The sequence below is a fragment of the Papio anubis genome, chromosome 8 (genome assembly GCF_008728515.1).
Source record: "Papio anubis isolate 15944 chromosome 8, Panubis1.0, whole genome shotgun sequence".
NCBI classification, from domain to species: domain Eukaryota; kingdom Metazoa; phylum Chordata; class Mammalia; order Primates; family Cercopithecidae; genus Papio; species Papio anubis.
The window spans coordinates 35128413-35143915 of record NC_044983.1 but is presented as its reverse complement, the minus strand read 5'-3'; the positions used below and the strand labels follow the sequence as shown (position 1 = coordinate 35143915).

Genomic DNA, 15503 nt, shown 5'->3' with positions numbered 1-15503 from the left:
TGACTATTATAAAAATGAATATGCACCCATTTTACTTACTTAATTTTCACTTGCATACACTTCAGAATACAGTTTGTTCTTCTTGCACTTCTAGAGGCTTTTAATCTTTGATCTCAAGAGGCCCTATCTTGTGATCACTTATTCACTCATCAAACATCTATTAAGTGCTTAATAGGCATTATGCAACTTATCACACGCTAGAAAAGAAGGGGTTATGGGAAATAGACCCTGGATTTGAATTGTTGTTTATACTATAGAAAAAATTACAGACATGTATTCCCTAAAGTATAGCCAGAATTTTCCCAGTAGCGAAAACGCTGCAAGTGAGAAGAAGGTGGTTTTTTCCTATGCCAGTGCCTCGGTAAAACAGGGATAACTCGGGGAATGCAATTAGAAACTGTCCATTCAAAGCCCTGGGGGTGTTTGGATAAAACCTTTGGCGGCCTTAATGCATTTCAGGTTAATTTTAGGTAATTTAACATTCCTCCAGTTATTTCTTGTTTCCAAATGATCCAGCTCTTGAACATGTTCAGTCCAGTGTAATTCTAATAATGAAACTCTGGATTTTTATTTAGGATTAAATCTTCTCTTAATTTTAGCTCAGATATTCCTTGGGTGGGCTATGTATATTGTGAAAGGACTTGGTTTCATCTCTATTAACCATTTTTAGGTTGTTATTCCTGGATTCTGCTGACTAGGCCAGCACTGACCTCTCCAGAATTGTAGCTCCATCTGGGGAGGGATCAGAAAAGGGAGATGAGAGAAGGAACTTGCTTCTCTGACTGGTGTTAGATCATGGTGCTCACACCCTGGGGCTCTCTGGCCATGAAAGGTCTTTAATGTTTACTTTCATGGTGGTCCCATTGTTCTTTGGAGATTCCAACTGAATTCATGTTCAAATTCCACAAAGATTTCTCTCGCTCCTCTTGTGACCCAAGTACTCTTCTGTTCATCAGTGAGCAACATACACAAAGATCCCTGCCCCCTCATGGACATCACAGCCTGGATGACAAATGAAGATAATTAATATGCAAATCATCTGATATGTTAGAAGTGAAATTCTTTGAAAATAAAACAAAGCAAAATAAAGGGGGAAAATGCAAGGGGAAGAAGGGGAAGAGGGAAGACAATCTTTTTGATTTGTGGTTCCCTTATTTCTGTGAAGCCTGTTCTCTCACAGCCACTCTTCTCTCGCTACTTCCCACCCTCCTATTTTCCGCAGGAACCCTTATCCTCCCAGATCCCCCGTTCAGCTGGTTATAGAAGTCTCTCCCCTGTGATTCATGTTTGGCCCATGGAAACTCTTAAGTTTTCTTTGCTCCAACAAACACTGGAAGGGACAGATTATGTCCTGGGTGGCAACTCGTCTGACACAAAGCAGCTAGCCAACAGTGAGCCACAGAGGAGGCACAGACCTGTCCTCTGTGCTCCCAAAGTTCCAAGGAAGGCAAATTGAGATTTCTGAGTGGTCCCTCTTCAGCTTCCTGTCCTAAGTTTGAGATGAGAGGAAAGTACCCTCACATTTCTCCAACAGCAGAGTCCCTTCCAAAAATGCTCTTCTATTTCAAATTTACCCTAGTTTACAAGTGATTGGGTAAGAGGTTAGGAGCTTCAACTGGTTTTCTTTCAAGAGCTTTGTAAGTGGTAGTGCTGGGGTCTCAGCTCTTATTGTAAGTTCCATTTTTGTTTTGTTTTTGGTTTTTTTTGAGACGGAGTCTTTCTCTTTTGCCCAGGCTGGAGTGCAGTGGCACAATCTCGACTCACTGTAACCGCTGCCTTCCTATTTCAAGCAATTCCCCTGCCTCAGTCTCCTGCGTAGCTGGGATTACAGGCACCTGCCACCACACCTAGTTAATTTTTGCATTTGTAGTAGAGATGGGGTTTCACCATGTTGTCTAGGCTGGTCTTAAACTCCTGACCTCAAGTGATCTGCCTGCCTTGGCCTCCCAGGTGCTGGGATTACAGGCGTGAGCCACGGCGCTTGGCCCTGTAAGTTCCATTTTAAAAATCTAGGTTAAATATTGATGAAGATAGTACTAAGTTTGATGGTTTCATGCAGATATTCAGTTGCAACTGTGGTCTGAAGCTCAGAAAAGTTGTTGGGAGTGGAGATATATACGTGTTTGTGTGTATTTATACACACATATATACGTTTAACAGCAGCATATTGATAATTATTAATAATTTTAATGAAATCCTTTTACTTTTCTTTACATATGATTATGTACATTTTTTCTCTTATGAAATCCCATAGAAGGTTCAAGTAAAAATCATATATTGACAGATTTCTGGAAAGATGATGGCATACATGCCTTACTTTTACAACCCCCCCAACCCATGGAAATGAACAAAAACATGTAAGTAAATTTAAAAAGAAAAAAAATTGTCAAAACTAAGAATTGAATACCACAAACCCAAAGAACATTACCCAGAAATCATAGGAAACCAACAGCAAAATGTATATTAAAACCAAAAGAAGGCACTGGGAGCTGACAGCTTTGTGGACACTAAGGAGAGGAAAGATCACCTGATGCCCATCAAGCAGACCATCCAGAGACAAAACTCCTTACCTGAGGAATTACAAGTAACTGGGCTTTCCTATTACCTAAAGCAGGCATCTGGTTCCATGTTTCTTTCCCCCAAATTTACAAGTAACCAGAATTTCTATACATCTCTGGATTGCATGCATGTCGAAACTCATCGCACAACCCTTGTTGACATCAAGGCACCACGATGTCTACAAATGTAATCATTTATGCAGACCTATGGGCGAATATGGTTCAAATTTCCCTTAAGCTCCTGCTTAAAGGTCCAAAACACCCCTAAGGAAAAATCCATCTCAGCATACTCAGTCCTCTTTTGCTGAAGCACCCTGCTGCACACTCAGTCCTGTTTTGTCAAAGCACCTTGGTGCCCACTCAGTCCTGTTGCTACACACTCAGTCCTGCTTTGCTGAAGCACCCTGCTGCACACTCAGTCCTGTTTTGTCAAAGCACCTTGGTGACCACTCAGTCCTGTTGCTACACGCTCAGTCCTGCTTTGCTGAAGCACCGTGCTGCACACTCAGTCCTGTTTTGTCAAAGCACCTTGGTGACCACTCAGTCCTGTTGCTACACACTCAGTCCTGCTTTGCTGAAGCACCCTGCTGCACACTCAGTCCTGTTTTGCTGAAGAACATTGCTGAACTCTACTGCAGTTTTCTTTCCTTCCGATAACACTTTCCTTTTTCAAACCTGTTATACTGTTGTCAGTCATTCTTACCAACTCTCAAGATGAGTACTTTCTGATGCTAGGGCTCTGACTGACACTGTTCAGTGAGTCGGGTAGAAATGATAGATAATTCTGAGAAGAGCTGTAAATTTTTCACTGGGTTGGAGGAGCAAAATCTGGAAGAGTTGACTGTTCAGAGATGGGTAGAAAGCCTTCTATCTGAGCCATAGGGGCCATAGATTGGAGATGGGGCCACCCAGCTGAAAGTGGTGGAGAGGAGACACCCTGAGGCTGAGCAGTCCCGGAGGAGGAACCTCTTGGCTAGTGGCAACAGTTCTTTTTCTAGGAAGCACACTAGAAAGAAATCAAAGAAAAATTAACTGAAAGAGTGGAGACCTCATCTAGACAGAGCCTCGTTGGTAGAGTTGCTGGCCTCAGCCTTATTTCCCACGCTTATCTTTATGAGGAAACACATAGAAACCTGGGAGTTTGATTTTCACAACGATTTAAAAAACCCTGTTTAGTTAGCGGATAGTTGTGGGAGTCTTCAGATAAGAAACAAAATGCAATGCTTTTTAAAAAGGGCACCAGGAGTACTCTAAACCTTGGGAATAGTAACATACCATGGAGAAGTGCCTGTTTTATGAGCAGTATAGGAAAACAGGAGGATCAGGCAAAGAAAGTACATGGAATGACTTTCATGAAAGAGTTAACACAGAATCTGTTACGATTTAACAGTTTAAAGTTACAATTAGAGTTTCTAGTGAGACTTGAGAGGATATTATACTGATGAAATAAGTGCAGCCTACAATCAGAAGGAACAATAAGAGAATGAGAGAAGTCTTAGGGCAGGAGGGAATGTGACTGACAAAATTGATATCTCAATAGAGGTACTGAATAGCAGAATGGCTACTGATGAAAGTGAACTAGAATAAAGGAATTCTCCAAAACCACCAAGCAAAAAATCCGAGATAAAAATTATAATTAAAAGGGCAGGGGCCTGGCACAGTGGCTCATGCCTGTAATCCCAGCACTTTGGGAGGCCAAGGTGGGAGGATCCCCTGAGGTCAGGGGTTCAAGACAGGCCTGACCAATATGGTGAAACCCCATCTCCACTAAAAATACAAAAAAAAAAAAAAAAAAAAAATAGCCACGTGTGGTGGCATGCGCCTGTAGTCCCAGCTACTCAGAAGGCTGAAACAGGAGAATTGCTTGAACCCGGGAGGCGGAGGTTGCAATGAGCCGAGATTGCACCACTGCACTACAGCCTGGGTGACAGAGTGATACGCCATAAAATAAATAAATAAATAAATAAAAAATAAAAGGCAGGGAGGTTAAATGCAAGAGAAACAACTATAATGGGCATTCTAGAAGGATAAGACAAACACTTCTACCCACCCCCCCCAAGGAAAAAAAAAAAAAAGAATAGCTAAAGAAAAAAGCAAAAGGTGATTCCCTGAACTGAAAACTAACCTGAGTCTAGATTGAAAAGGCCCACCAAAACTTGTCAGGGAGGAAACATTGAAAGAAGACACACACACAGCCATATCATGGGGAAATTTCAGATTTTGAAGATAGTCTATACTTTTCTACATTGGAAAATATAAAAATACAGGTTATCTGCAAACTAAAGAGAGTAAGACTGACTTTGTAATTCTCCTTTCTAATCTGTATCAATCAGGATCCGGAAGGGAAAGCATAAGTCATACCAGTCATTTTAAGAGAATTGAATTTTAAAAGTTTATTAAGTAGGATTGGAGGATCAGAAAGGCAAAAAGAGGAATATGGGTGTAACTCACTGTGAGCTTCTGCACCCCAGTGCCTGGGGGATCAACAAAAAAGAGATTGGAATTCTCAAAATTTAGTAGTTTAAAAGAGGTGCTCTTTGGAGTTGGGATTCAGACTGTCGACGATAAGAGTCAAACTCTGTAAAATATTTGAAGTGATTTATTCTGAGCCAAATATGAGTGACCATGGCCCATGACACAGCCCTCAGGGGATCCTGAGAACCTGTGCCCAAGGTGGTCAGCATGCAGCTTGGTTTTATACATTTTAGGGAGGCATGAGACAGCAATCAAATACATTTAAGAAATACATTGGTTTAGTATGGAAAGGCAGGACTCAAAGCAGTGGTGGGGAGCTTCCAGGATATAGGTAAATTTAAACATTTTCTGGTTGACAATTGGTTGAGTTTGTCTGGAGACCTGGGATTGATAGAAAGGAAATGTTCAAGTTAAGGTAAAAGACTGCGGAGACCAAGGTTCTTCTGAAGTCTTATGATAGCTGCCCTTAGAGACAATAGATGACAAATGTTTCCTATCCAGATCTTTAAAACTTGCTGGACTCTTAGTTAAGCTCTTTAGGATTGGGAGGGCCTGGAAGAAAAAGATCTAGCTATGTTAATAGAGATTCTTTACACATGCAAATATTCCCCCACAAAGGACAGCTTTGCAGGGCCATTCAAAATATGGCAAAGAAACATGTTTTGGGGTAAAAATAATTTGACTTTCTTCTTCTGGCATAATGTTATGCCAGTCAGATTGGAAAGTAACTCACAATATATAGGGTTAAATAAAACCTATCGATGAGAATTTACGGTTTGTAGGGCATGACTCCCTACATCCCTTAGATAGGAATTTGGGCAAGATAAAATAATCAGAATTTAGTCCTCAAGATCTAAGAGGAAGGATCCCAGCACAGATGGTAATTGTGCCTCTGCAGTGATGCTGTGAGCTGCTTGTGGCAATGTTGGAAGAAAAAAAATGGAAACAAGAATCAAGTACAACAACTGGACTAAAAATCTGTTGAGTAGGTGGGACTGAAAGGAACAGACACAAAACACAGAAGCAACAAACAGCTCCCTTTTCTGACCTCTAGGCTTCCTGCCTCGTCTTGTACTCTCTATTGGCAGAGTTTAGGAGCAAGCTTATAGAAGAGACACACTTGCTGAGTTCTGGCCCCGCCTCACAAAACAGAGGAGAGAGGCTACATTGGGAGCCGCTAGACAATAGCTTAGTACCTGGCATGTGGCCCTAAGTGCTAGAAAACACTGGAGCAACTTTTACAGAGTTTTAGGAAAAACAGATTGCAAGCCAAGAATTCTAAACTCAACCACATTGTTGTTTACTTGTAAGAGCAAAAAAAAAAAAACATTTTTGGACACTCAAAGATTCAGAAAGTATACTACCCACACTTCCCCATGGCAAATGAATATGGGCACTTCTTAAAAAAAAAAAAAAAAAAAAGAAGAAGAAAAATTCAGAAAGAAATAGTATGTTATGTAAGAAAAACTGGTACATAATAAAACTGATAAAATTAGGTTTTAGTGTAATTTTAGACTTTAAAGTAAATGTTAAGAAGGAATCATACTACATGTATAATGCTACCTGACCTCCCCTGCAATTATTCTCATACAAAAGGAGCATATAGATATAATAAACACACAAAGATACACAGAGAAATATAGGGCAGATAGTTTGTTCTGCATTTGATTTACATAATGTGTATAATAGTCCATCAAAATTAAATTAGCCACATTAGAGGATGCCAAAAAATAAATTAAAGTAATAAAAAATAAAGTAAAAATGTAAATATCAGCCAATGGTCAGTGCTTACTCTGCCTTGAGTGGTTTACATGTATTATGATAGAATTCTCCTTGCAACACTCTAATGGGTGTTATTATAACCTTCTTTATATTCATATTATGTGAATGAATTCCAATTTAGAAAAATTAACTCACTCAAGATTACATACTAGGAAGTGGAGGCGTGAGTGTTTGAACCGAAATCTCCTGAAATTCACAATCACCATGTAGTTCTGCCTCTCTGGTGAGGTAGGAAATTCAGACCCTAGCAGAGCTCCTAGTGTGTGTCCAATACCTGTTCTCTCTTTCTTTGCTAACAGATCTCCCATTTGTTTGTTTAAGCCACTAATATTTAGATATTCTATTATGCAGTACATTTAATCTCTAAATATTATAATATAAAGACCAATAAAATAGATCACCATAAAGGAAAATGATCACATTCTCCTGGCAAATTAAAAAATATATGTATTTTTAAATCAACACAAGAACAAAAATCCAGCTATATGACACTTCCAAGAGACATACTTAAGAGGAAATAAGAAAGAAAGATTGAAAGAGAGCTGGGCAAAGATATCCCAGTAGGAATAAAATGAAAACAGGATCAACATTACATGCTAATATTGCATTCTAAAATATTCCAGCAAAAGCAAAACAAAGCCAAAAATAATACAAAATTTGGCAAAAATGGATATTTCATATTGATAAAAGGCACTATCAACCAAGAAGATGCAATAGGTGACTTTGTATATCAGTGGATATCATATAAGAATATATCATTCAAAGTCTGCTGGAAATACATGACTGTCAATAAAACTAAAAAATTATAAATGAAGCTTTCTGACATGTCCCTTTCAATCATTCAGCAAATAATTAAGGATATGGAAAACACATATAACATAATTAGTATTGCTTATACATCAAATAGATAATATATAGTCTTTCAAAATTCCATTACATGGTCATGAAAATTGATCATGTACTAGACAACAAAGAATTTCTCCATAAATTCTGTGAAGTAGAAATCATAAAAGCTTTGACATTCTTGGACCATAAATTTCTACCAAAGTAGAAAAGATAGCCACTCCATCCCCAATCGAAAATCCCTCCATCCAAGGAAAGTGAAAGCACACAACATTTCTCTAAATAGATCATGAATCAAACAAGAAATCAAAATTAAAATTTAAACAACTTAAAAGATGAATTATGCATGAATAAAAATAAAAGCATTACTTGCCAGAGTCTCTGAGATATAGCCAAAGAAGTACTCCGAGGAAAAATTCTGATACAATTAATTTCAACTCAAGAAACTGGAAAATGTGGCCAGCCCAGATGGCTGTTTCCACGGTGAAGGCTGTGCAAGATAGTGGAACCTAACCTGGGCTTGTGGTGCTGTCCTGCGCCTCTGGGCTAAGTTGAGGGAGATGATGAATCTCTGGTCCTGAATACGGGGATACCCAGACTGACAACGAATATTACCCAAGCCCACGGCCAAGCTCATCCAGAGGGCAAAGGATGAGCTGGATCTCAGAAAGACACTTATCAAAGCTGCCCCAGTCAAGAACACAAGCTGTGTTGGAAGATCCAGTGGTCCAGTGAATTCATCAACACGATGATGAATTCATCATCACGGAAGGAGGAAGTCAAGTACAGCCAGAGCCTTTAGGACACAGACTCAGGGAACTATGGACAGAATAAGTTTGGAAAGTATCACGCTGCTTCTGCAAAGGAAGGGGTAAGTGTCCAGCCCAACTCCCACACCACCTTCCACCAACCACTGAGGAATTTTCCTGAAGTGCCAGCCTGGGATGGATCAGGTACATACCCTCCAGGGGCCATTTCTACCAAGCCCCTGTGCCCCTCATTGATCAGCCACTTCCTGGCTTTGAAGTGGATGATTACTGACAGCATGGACAAGGCATGAATGTGGATGCCAGATGTGAGGGGGGTTACTGCTAGAGCTGCTGGGTATCTGCAATCAGGGTCAGTGATTAAGAGTAAGTGCCAAGTACATGAGACGTCCAAGACTAGTCACTGCTGGTAACAGAGGCAGGTAGAGGCTCCAGGGGGAAGGAGCCCAGGCCCCTCTGCCAAAGCCAACAGTGTGAGCCACTGCCACTGAAAACCTGTGCTGAGGATGTTATTTTTAAACGGCAAGCTTCACAAGAACCATTGAGCAATGTGTTTATTACTCATTAATCCTTTTTGCCCTGTGGGCTAGAATTAGCTCTCCCTGCCCCACCTCCTTGCAAAGAGGAAATGTGGATTTGGGGATTCCTCTCAAGAAACTTAGGGCCCAACCAGACTTCCCTTTCCTCAGCTTGGGATGGACTTTTGTTTTTTATGGTTTTGTTTTTGTTGAGACAGGGTTTTGCTCTGTTGCCCAGGCTGGAGTGGGTGGTGCAGTCTCAGCTCACTGTAGCCTCAGCCTCCTGGGCTCAGGTAATCCTCCTACCTCAGCCTCTCAATTAAATAGCTGGGACCACAGGTGTGCGTCACCATGCCTGGGTAATTATATTTTTATTTTTTGTACAAATGAGGTCTCACTATGTTGCCAGGCTGGTCTCAGGCTCCTGGGCTCAAGTGACTCTACTGCCTCAGCCTCCCAAAGTCCTGGGATTATAGGAATGAACCATCATGCCTGGACAGGATGGACTTTTGGATGGTAAGAGGAAGCAGTTTGGGTATCAGAAAAAGTTTATGAGAAAATGCTCATCCTGAACTGGTGGTGTAGCATGTGATACATTCATATAACTGACTAAAGGGGGAGAAAAGGAAAATTAAGGTAAATTGGAAAAATCCATATTAAAATTAAGAAGGCTAAGGAAGATATTAATTACACATATATGTGTGTGTATAAATTGTACACACACACTGAAGTATATATATATATACATACATCTAGGTAGAATTAATGAATAAAGCTACTTTTCTTCATGAGACTAATGAAACATATACATCTCCAAAAAGGCTAAATGAGACCAAAAGGAAGGAACATGACCCATGAGGAAAGGGGAAGAAGGGTGCAAATTGGAGAAAAAGAGGCATACCAAACAAAAGCAAAAAAAAAGGTTCTTTCTAATCAAAGCTGTAATTTAATCTGTGGGGCCGTCAAGGAGACAAAGTTGTCTTCTCTCTGTTGGCTCCTCTTCTTTGGAAAATGACCTGTAACTTGCTTTCATTTAAAACCAAGGTGACTATATTATTTATTGTCCAAATATATAGCTTTTTTTTTTTTTTTTTTTTTTTTTTTAAAGAGACAGAGTCTCGCTCTGTCACCCAGGCTGGAGTACAGTGGCACAATCTCAACTCGCTGCAACTTCTGCCTCCCAGGTTGAAGTGATACTTCTGCCTCAGTCTCCTGAGTAGCTGGGATTACAGGTGAGCACTACCACGCCTGGCTAATTTTTGCATATTTAGTAGAGACGGGGTTTCACCATGTTGGTCTCAAACTCCTGACCTCATGATCTGCCTGCCTTGGCCTCCCAGAGTGCTGGGATTACAGGCATGAACCACTGCACCTGGCCATACATAGATTTTTAAGAATAAAAGAGGCTTTACTAACAATTACACTAGGACAACTAGCAGAAATCTGTGTTTACGATCATCCTAGTTACAACATAAAATGTCATGTTAATTACTAATTACTGCTTAATGCCTCTAACAAATATTATTTCCAGTAATAAACAAATGGAAAAATGGGACAGCAGGTTTGAAATCTCAAGATAGGTGCAAGAAACTCAAAGGGAATCTAAATTTCCTGACATCTGCCTCAAAATATTATTTTGTATATTTTTTTCTATATTGAATTGTCTTGATAATTTTTATTAAACAACATATTATAAGCTCATCATTGCAAAACATAAAAAGTAAAATTTTATAAGACATTCACCCATGAGATGGACTTTTCAAATTAATGTAGGTATTTATAGATATCACTTATTGTTAGAATGAGACAGGGTTCAACATCAATATTAGTCATTGTTTATGTTTATAGATATAAGTCCTGAGATATTTTCTTTATAAAAATATTAATAACGATACCTATATATGCTTATTATATGCACAACCTATGTATATTTTACACTTATTAACTCATGTAATAATGACAACACTACAGTAATGATTACAATGTTAACTCATTCTTATGTTTTAGCTTGTTTATTGAAATCTATAGATAGAATTTTTCATCCCCACTGTATAATTTTTACATTATATTTCTATGAGATATGTGTCAATTTCCTCATTTAAAAAGGAGGTAATGATAGTGCCTCTCTTGAAAAACGGATTGTGAAATGGTAGTGGGGGAAAGGAAAGTGAGCATGTGGAGTTCGCAGCTTCATCAATGTTAGGAAGTAGAACCAAGGAAAGCTGGAGAACCGTTCCACCTGCTGACCCCTCAGAAACCTGTTGGCATCCCTCCCTTTCTCGCGGGGTGTATCCCTATTTGAAGACAGGATCTATGGACTAACCTGAATTCAGATCTCATTTTACCTCCACTAGCTTCACTGGCCATTCACTTTACTACTCTCCACAAAGAAGTGCCACAAGAAGTAACACATTATTTCAAAATTTGTATTTGTAGATACAATTATGGGAGGACAAGAGTATCCCAAGTGGCCTGAACACCTAAATAAAATAAATCTGACAATGTTGCTGAGAATTTGCAGAGCTTTGAAGGAAAAAACTCATGGCAGTAGGTACTTGCTTCTGGGGATAGGGGTAAGGAAGGAATTTAGTTTTTACTTTGTACTTTTAAAATACTGTATCATGTGCATGAAAAGATAAACAATAATATCCATAAATGATCAGTGCAGAAAAAAACATAAACAAGGTAATCATCTGCCAAAAACATTTCTAGGAAGGTAGTGTAGTGTTTCCTGCCAGTGTTTTCTTTGTTCATATGATAGCGATCTCTAAACTGTATTCTCATCATATATATCAAAGTACATTCTTGATGCTTGATGGTATATTCAATATAAAATATGGAATAAGGAAAGGAAGAAAACAAAGATAAAGATACAGCTTATCTCAAGGTGGTGGAAAAGGTTTATTTTATTTTCACATAAACAATGCATATAAAATATGAAGAAACTGATCTTTTCCAATGTTTTATGTTTTTCTTATTCTTTTTCCCTAGAGGTTGCATTACATTAGGAAAATGAGCAAAAATAGCAAAATAAGTTATTTAGTCATTCCAAACACCATTTTTGAAATATTCTTTCCCATTTCGAAATGAATTATGATGCTTTATTTGTGCATTTAGTTCTTCTTTATACTAAGGTTGACAACTGTTGTTGTTGCTAGGGGCTTAATTTATCTACAGAGAGGATTACATGTTCACAGAAAAAGTTATGCATTTACAGAAAGGATTTAAGGCAGAATATAAAAACACAAATGCTAGATTACCTGGGGAAAAAAAAAAAAAAAAAAAAGAGACGCCAGAGAAGCCAGAAAAACAGAATGTGAACATACAGTAGTGCTTAGGATGATGCTAAAAATAGATACACTTGCTAAAAATAAGCCGTAATTTTGGTTTTACATTTTCTAGCCACAAAGCAATAGAGAATTACAGTCAGTTACATAATTAACCACAACACAAAATCTCAAAAAGGAATAAGATAATTGTTTGAGAATAGGATCATATTTGGAACTAAATTTAGAAGAAAAATTTTTTTCTGCAGGTAGTTGATATAACACACCTAACCCATAAATGCACTAAACATCAAACCCATAGATGCTACAGAGTTGATCAACACCTTGTCATTCCATTAATATTAATAATATAGGAAGACTTCTAGAGGGCATGCTTTTATGAAGGGAATCTTTTTATTTTACTGTTGGAGTTTCCTTCTCACGTTCCTTCTTTCTCTTTTCCTCTTTCTCGTTTTCCTTTTTTTTCCCATCTTCCTAGTTTCCTCTTCCTCCTTCTTCCTTTTCTTAGACTTCTATTGAGTGGTTGCCCATGTATTCTCCCTCAAAGTGTTAAGGGCATTAGTTTTTAGGGTATATAAAATTTGCTATTTGGGGGGATTTTCATGTAAGTACTGTGTCTTCATTGGAAAAGAAAATGTAATGCTTTCTTTTCCATGACCTGGAGCTGTTTAATTAGCATTAGAGATATCTACTCCTTGATGGTTTTATAGACTAGTCCTTGAAATCATCCAAGTCTCTCCTCAAAGGGGCAAAAAGGGAGGGTGATGATGATTATGGGTCTTTGACAACTTTGTTTTTTCCAGATACTGGTCTGTTTGAATTTCTCCTTTTATGGACAGTTTGGTAATTCATATTATCATAAGAAATCATCTAGTTTTCAAAATTAATTGCATATATATATATTTTTCAATTTCCTTTTTATCTGTACTTATTTTCTCATTTAAATGTCTTATTTCATATATTTGTTCTTTTTCCTTTTTTTTTCCTTGTTTATAGAGTAGCTATTGATTTCTCTATTTCATTGCTTGAAGTAATCAACTGTTTTATAATTCATTATTTTCTAACTATCTTTTAAATTTATTCTGCTTAGATTTAATGTTTTTATTCCCTAACTTTTTGCATTTGATACTTAGTTCACTTATTTTAATTACTTTTTCATTTATCAAAATAACTTTTTAATGTTTTACATATGTTGGGGTTATATTTTTGGTGCAGTGATGTTAATGATGTTATATCTTCTTTGTGGTTTGTTACATTTATCATTTCAAAGGTTATGGTTGAATTTTGTTGAATTTAAAGTTATGTGATATTAAAATTGTACTCCTAATTTCTACCATCATTTTCCTGGCTTACTTTTGACAATTCCTCTATTTTCAGCCTTTAGTGCCTGTTGAACCTTAAAATATAATCAGACCATGTCAACTCATGCTTTAAGATCTCAGACATCCCTTTACCTTAGAATAGAGTGATTCCCTTTGAGTCTTTTAGCTCCTCCCTATGAATCTTAAGACATTGAGCCATTTTACAGTCTCTTGTAAGACCTCGCTGTCCCCTGCCCTCCATGTCCCTAGCATAGGAGCCTCCTTCTGGTACTTGCAGTAAACTCTTGTGGCACTCTTTGACTCCACAATTCTATTCTCTCAATCTGGAACTCTATTCCCTTAATTCTTCAATTGCTTTATTCTTTGTCATCATGCTTTAGCTCAAATCTTACCTTTTTAGAGATTTTTTCTATCATCACTGTGATCTAACTCTGTAACAACCATATCTCACAAACACTTCACTCACATTTCCCTCATGGCACTCCTTATCTGAATTTATCTTATTTACATATGTATGTAATTTTCATATCTACCCTCACTAGAATTTAAGTTTCTTAAATGCAAGTTTCTTGCCTGAATTCTCCACTATACCTAGAGTGTTTGCCTAGCATGTACTTGGCAAACAATAAATATTTGCTAAAAGAAGTAAAAGAACTTCCAACACTATGTTGAATAGGAGTGGTGAGAGAGGGCATCCCTGTCTTGTGCCAGTTTTCAAAGGGAATGCTTCCAGTTTTTGCCCATTCAATATGATATTGGCTGTGGGTTTGTCATAAATAGCTCTTATTATTGTTTTGAGATCGTTCCATCAATACTGAATTTGTTGTTTTTAGCATGAAGGGCTGTTGAATTTTGTCAAAGGCCTTTCTGCATCATTGAGATAATCATATGGTTTTGTCTTTGGTTCTGTTTATATGCTAGATTACGTTTATTGATTTTGTGTATGTTGAACCAGCCTTGCATTCCAGGGATGAAACCCCACTTGATCATAATTGGATAAAGCTTTTTTGAGTGTGCTGCTGGTTTCAGTTTGCCAGTATTTTTGTGGGGATTTTGCATCGATGTTCATCAGGCATGTGGTCTAAATTCTCTTTTTTTGTTATGTCTCTGTCAGGCTTTGGTATCCAGGATGATGTTGGCCTCGTAAAAATGGGATTGGGGAGTATTCCTCTTTCCTCGATTGGAATAGTTTCGAAGATGGTACCAACTCTCCTTGCCTCTCGACCAATTCCTGACTGTGAATTAAGTCTGGTCCTGGATGTTTTTTGGTTGGTAGGCTATTAATTATTGCCTCAATTTCAGAGCCTGCTATTGGTCTATTCAGGGATTCAGCTTCTTTCTGGTTTAGCCTTGGAACTAGAAATATACATTATGCATCCATTACTGCCGGATATACCCAAAGTTATAAGTCATGCTGCTATAAAGACACATGCACATGTATGTTTATTGCAGCACTATTCACAATAGCAAAGACTTAGAATCAACCCAAATGTCCATCAATGACAGACTGGATTAAGAATATGTGGCACATATATACCATGGAATACTAGGCAACCATAAAAAAGGATGATTTTGTGTCCTTTGTAGGGACATAGATGCAGCTGGAAACCATCATTCTCAGCAAACTATCGCAAGAACAGAAAACCAAATACTGCATATTCTCACTCACAGGTAGGAATTGAACATTGAGATCACTTGGACACAGGAAGGGGAACATCACACACCGGGTCCTATTGTGGGGAGTGGGTGGGGGGGCGGATAGCATTAGGAGATATACCTAATATAAATGACGAGTTAATGGGTGCAGCACACCAACATGGCACGTGTGTGTGTGTGTGTATGTATGTGTGTGTATGTGTGTGTATATATATATATATATATGTAACAAACCTGCACATTGTACACATGTACCCTAGAACTTAAAGTATTAAAATAAAAAAAAAGAAGTAAA

General features: G+C 38.1%; 1 protein-coding gene across 1 annotated transcript in view; it reads right to left on the bottom strand.

Annotated features, from left to right (window-relative positions):
* KCNU1 (potassium calcium-activated channel subfamily U member 1) overlaps positions 1-15503 on the bottom strand; it is a 168748-nt gene that overhangs the window by 143260 nt on the left and 9985 nt on the right. The window lies entirely within an intron of this gene.